The 6,022-nt window shown below is 41.6% G+C and overlaps 1 non-coding gene across 1 annotated transcript; it reads left to right on the plus strand.

Annotated features, from left to right (window-relative positions):
• The first annotated feature begins 2,455 nt into the window (after positions 1-2,455).
• On the plus strand, positions 2,456-2,586 carry LOC132649809 (small nucleolar RNA SNORA17). Its single transcript, XR_009588322.1, has one exon. It is a non-coding gene; the product is annotated as a small nucleolar RNA SNORA17 (small nucleolar RNA).
• The last annotated feature ends 3,436 nt before the right edge of the window (positions 2,587-6,022 follow it).

Raw genomic sequence — 6,022 nt, forward strand, 5'->3', positions numbered from 1 at the left:
CATTAAAGGATTAACATGGTCTAGTTGAAGTCTCTTTTTTCTCTCCCTAGACCAGTAATTTCCTTTGCATGTCCTTCCTATCTGCTTTTCTGCTGTATGTGAGTCAGTACATGGCCTGTGGCAGAAACGAGGCAGATGAAATAGCATACTATTGCACCTTTAGTACTATGTGCTAAATACAGTTTCTCCTGGTTATCAATGGTCCAGCCTCCCATATTTCTTAATATTCATGTGTAAATGATATGAGATGATGAAGAAGGCAGGAGCATAAGAAAAATCATGCATGTGTAATGAAAGAGGATGCCTTCTTGATGAGTCTCTGATTTCAAATTTCTGTGTATAAAAGTAGCAAGAAACGTTTTTGTCTTCCAAATAATTTCAACCTGTGTTATTTTTGAGGCAGTGACTGTGAAAATTGGTCCATCTTTTTAATCCCACTGTCAATTTAAACAGAAGTGAGACAGGACGAGTCATAGGATACATCTGCTGCATTGACCAGCTTAGAAAAAGCAATGTGTTGATTAAATTTGACCTGGAGGGAGGAGTTCTAGAACACCTAAGTATTTCTCTTTCTTTTCTGACTAAGATCAGAAGGAAGGAGAAGAGGACCTCCCTTATCAGTGGACTTGGGGAGGGGCATGCATGAAGAAGGGGGAGGGAGGATGGGATAAGGAAGGGAGGACGGAGGGCTTATAGGGGTATACAAAGTGAATAAAGTGTAATTAATAATAATAATAATAAATAATATTTAAATTGTTATAGTTATGCTCTGTGGAATCCACATTTCTATGCTTAATTCCTAACATTAACTTGGAGAGAGCAGAGTATGAATAGTGATGACTACTTTCTGATGTGGAAAAAGGGAGATAGAGACAGAGAGAAAGAGGGAGAGACAGAGACAACAGAGAGACAATATGAAAATCTTCAGATACAAATGTACTTTCTAGTAGGTGAATTTCTGAGTCAACTGCTTTGAGACCATTTTTCCAAGTTTCCAGTTACACCACCCCTCAGCCACTTCAACACAATAGAGGTGAAAAAAAAAAATCAGATCAAACAACCTATAGACAAAAATTAGCTGAAAAAGGCTCATAGGCATCAGTGAGTGCAAATTTAAGTTTGGGGAAAAAAATCGCCCTAACTTAAAAGCGTCCCAAATGGTTCAGAATGCAACTGAGATAATGATATGCTGTTTTCCATAAAATCTAATGGCTATACCATGAAAAGCTAACTATAATGAAATATGAAAGTCCTGGAGGGAGCCTGTGGGAGCAATCCAATCTCAGCAGCACCACTTAGAGGGCATCACTTGGTTGGAAGACCAGTAAAGGTCCAAGACTTCCTAAGTCTGAAAGCTGATCATCTGCAGATTCCTGTAATGAAACAGAGCACAGATACATAAATCAAACCATATATCGTGACAGTGTTATAAGGTGGTACTGAAAGCTAACTGAAAATACTAACACTCATCTAACATGAAAGACCACTTAGAAGTACAGCTTCTAGACACACAGAAATTACATTTGAGTGACAGACATTATCCAAGACTTCACATTTTGCTTTGAACCAGGACTTGTCTGTTTGAATTTAATTTAATGAAAATACAGCATTTATGCTTTCAAGCAAAGGGACCCAGAAAACAAGCTGAGCAGTATTATATTCCTGCTGACTTTTCAGGAAGCAGCAGTGGGAGGCACTGTAAGGAGATCCATGTAGCTTGGTTCTGGGGCAATGGATGACTGTAGACTTCATCATGTCCTTTTGTGCCTCTTCTCCATTTCCTTTGTCTCCCCTGGAAGCAAAGCTTCAAGCATAGGACTTTAAGCCACTGATAGGTACCACAGGGCAAAGGCATGTTGGTTGCGTGATTGAGCTCCTGTAAAAGAGTATAAACTCCTAATTACCTCTCAGCATCAAGAATATCTACTAAATCATGATTGGTGTGAGATGTACAAGCTTGCTTCAGTAGGCACCAGGATGTGAAATGAAACCACACTATAAAAACAAACAAGACCAAGTGTGGTTTATACTTATAATCATAGAACTTGGGGAATGTTGGAAAGAGTATAAGGGCTTCAAGGAAATCTTGGGTTTCCTAAAGAATACAGATGAGTCTGAGCAACATGAGATTCTAACTGGAGAATTCATCTCCCCCCAAAATTGAAGAAGTAAAGAAATGATATGTCAAGAGTTTATGGGAAATACAAATATTATTTGGCTAAAGGAACATAGTAATAAAATCATTCCTAATGATATTGTGCTATACCTACTGATCAGTGTCTCATTCAGCCCAGATCAAAGAAGTTTCTCTTGCAGTAGACCTACAAAACACACTATGTACAGAGAGGGAGAGAATGTGGAACACTCAATCTTAGATGGGACATCTTCATCAAATGTCTTCATTCGGAGTTCAAGGAGGTATGCAGAAAAGGAGACGGAAAGATGGTAAGAGTCACCTGCCCCAGAAGTGTTGCAAATGTGGCTGCTGTGTCACAGGTGTATCAGAGGGTGGCAGAGAGGAGAGAGGCTATGTCTATGCTTAGTGTTCTGGCCTGTGAACATCCAAATAATTAGTAGTCTAACATTCCCTGAAAAAGCAAGCCTCAGTATATCCCATGTGTGTTATATACTCACTCATAAGTGGATATTAGTCATGAAAATATAGGATAAACATACTAAAATCTATAGCCCTAAAGAAGCTAAACAAAGAAGATCCTGGGGAAGATGCTCAGTCCTTATTCAGAAGGACAAATGCTATAGACATTGGAAGCAGGAGAAGACAGGGAACAGGACAGGAGCCTACTACGGAGGGCCTCTGAAAGACTCTACCCTTCAGGGTAACAAAGAAGATGCTGAGACTCATAGCCAAACTTTGGGCAGAGTGCCAGGAATCTTAGGAGAAAAGGGGGAGATAGAAAGACCGGGAGGGGACATGAGCTCCAAAAGGAGACCAAAAAAGCCAAAAGAATTGAGTCCTGAGGGCTCTGAAGAGACTGATACCCAACCAAGGACGATTCATTTAGAGGACCTAAAACCCTGACTCATATGTAGCCCATAGAATCAGTCTCCCAGGGGGTCCCATAATAAGGGTAGCAGGGGCTTTTCCTGGCATGAACTCAGTGACATGTTCTCTGATCACTTCCCCCTGGGAGGTGGAGCCTTGCCAGGCCACAGAGAATGACGATGCAACCACTCTTGATAAGACATGATAAGCTAAGGTCAAATAGAAGGGGAGGAAGACTAGGGGAGGGGCATAAGGGAAGAAGTGAGGAGAGAGTGGGATTGGGAAGAGACAAGGGAGGTGGGAACAGCCAGGATAAAATTAAATAAATTGTAATAAATGATAATAATATTTTTTAAAGCAAGCCTGATACCACCACCAGTGTGGGCTCCAGGGGGACTGGACAAGGAGTTAGTCTTAGAGGACCACCACTCTGACACCAGGCAGGCCTGGACTGGCTCCTAGGAGGAGAAGCAAGTTTGAGACTAGAGGAACCCAGCCAGGGACTTTGATCTGAAGGCAGATATGAGCCTGGAGCAGATGGCCACTCCAATGAGGAGGGCAAGGAGGGAGCCCTGCATGATTATCACAATAGCACCATAGGGCCTGGATGGAAAGGTGGCCTGAGATGACCCTGCCCTTAGCCATCTGCAGTATTCTGGAGAGCAGGCCCCACACATTGTAGGAGTTGAGGGTAAGCTAGCCCCGGGGAAGTGAGTCTGGGAGATCTGGCACTACCACTGTCTCCTGTGGAGTGGTATGGATGAGGGAGAGATCCCTCCTTTTCCCTCCTCCAACTCTCATCACCTGAAGCGAATGGGAGACCTGGCCCTGTGGTCATAAAAGCAGGATAGCTGGTCCTATCCTTCACAGCTGCAGCACTCAGGAGATTAAGGCCTGCACTTTACCTGGGAAGCAGAGTAGACATGGCCCTGAATGTGAAGGTTGTTAGTGAGTCTGTACCAAGTGTGTGAGCATTTGAGAGCTGGCCCTGCCTCTTATCTGCCATGCAGCAGTGTTGATGAGGGAGAGACACCCACATCCCCTACCTCATCCTTTACCATCTAGGGCAGACTGGAGAGCTGGCACCAAGGGTTATGAAAGTGGGAGAACTGGACATGTCCTTCACTGGCTGAAATGCTCAGGAGAGTGGGCCTGCCCTTAGTGGGCCCTTAGTGGGCATCAGGGTAGATCTGGCCCTGGTTGCCAAGGATTTCTGGTGAGACCAGCTTTAAAAGACATTTTCATTCCCCTGATGTAGTTGACACCTCTGAAACTTACTGCTTATGTCTGTTAACCTAGGCCTAGTCCTGGAAGCTTTTAGTCTCCATATCATCTAATCTAGGCTTAGAATATGTTTTTTCAGCCTCTGAGACTTACTGATCAATAAGCTCACCCTTTTTGGTTCTTTGTGAGCTCTGGTGACTGGTTTAACTCAACTTTTCTGCCTCAAACTCTTCTTACAGATGACTGATTCAAACTGGCTTCTCTCAGCTTCTGACTAAATTGCTCTGCTTGGCTTCAAACAAACTCAAGCAATTTGTTCTGATCTTCTGGCTTATTCTGTCATCACCTGAGTCTCTCTTATTACCTCTTCATTCAACTTGTGTCAGTGAAACTCTCCCAGTAAAAACTGCCTCTGAATTTTATGAGCTAAACTGCCATGAACTCAGCTGCACTGTACTGACTCTCAACTCACTGACTAACTGAACTGGCTGAACAGAACTGAACAGAATTCAGAGATCTGTATGCTTCTTTATCTGAATGCTGGGATTAAAGGCATGTACCACCATGCCTGGACTTTAGCTTTTCTTTACCTGAAACTTACTCTATTGCATGCTGGCCTTGAACTCTGAGATCTTCTTGCCTGTGTCTCCTGGGATTAAAGGCATCTCTGTATTCCAACTGTATCACACAGACATAAAAGGTCTTTGGTTGTGATTTCTTGCTAGAGCAGCCATGTTCTGCATAAAAATTCCTCAACACTAGCCCAAAGGCATCAGAATGTGAGAACACGTGGGATGATCATCTCTGATTCAAATTCCAGACCCAGTTACAGGGATTTATTTGAATTGGCTCACCCCAAAATCTACCCCATCAATGAACTGCTGAAATATATTGTCCTACAGATCCAAAACTATAGGATCTCCATGACACAGGGAAACAACAGATATCTGAGAAGATTCCCCAATGAGGTTCCAGTATTAGTAGAGTAGCAGAAGTCAGAGGTCTCATACCAGACCAAGGAGTCATGGCAATGAACATTTGAAAGCAAGGAAGCATGGATAAAAGGGAACACAGTGGGACACTGTGACTCACTACAGCTTCCATGTGATTTTTCATTTCTTTTTTTGTGGAGAGGGTGCAAGGGCAGAAAGCAGGTACCAGAGGAGAGGGAGATTAGTAGGATTCAGATAAATGATATAAAATTCATAAAGAACCAATGAAAAGTTTTTTTTCTTTAAAAATGATTATAAGAGCCAGAGAAAATAGAAGATACCAAGGAATACAAAACAGAATGGACATAGCTATTAACTCACAGTGGTATTGGCAGAAAGCAAGAGCCTACACAGGTTCCAGCCAGATGTGGTCTAGAACATAAACTCTAATTGCTAACCAAAAGCTATCTCTAACTGATGATCAACCACTTAAAGGAAAAGCTATTTTTTTCCAGTTGAATTTCATTGGTTATATAATCATACTTATGAGCAGGCTCCATATTTTATATTTTCTAACACAAAATAAACTCAGAGGTAATTTTTTCAAATTTTTTTGTCTCATATTGCCTTTTGTGATGCATATTCTCAATGATATTCAAGACTATCTACATTTCTGTTGCCAAGACCACACCACATGAAATAATTAACTGAAAAATTATCAAGGATTTAAAGTTATTATTAAGGATTTACATGAGAAAGTAAAAAAAAATATCAACCTTGATTATTTATATCAGCTACACAACTGCACACATTTTTCTATGAATGTTAAGAGAAACTGTAGAGCTAGGTCATAATCCTTTTG

This window comes from Meriones unguiculatus, chromosome 21 (assembly GCF_030254825.1).
Source record: "Meriones unguiculatus strain TT.TT164.6M chromosome 21, Bangor_MerUng_6.1, whole genome shotgun sequence".
Taxonomy (NCBI): Eukaryota; Metazoa; Chordata; class Mammalia; order Rodentia; family Muridae; genus Meriones; species Meriones unguiculatus.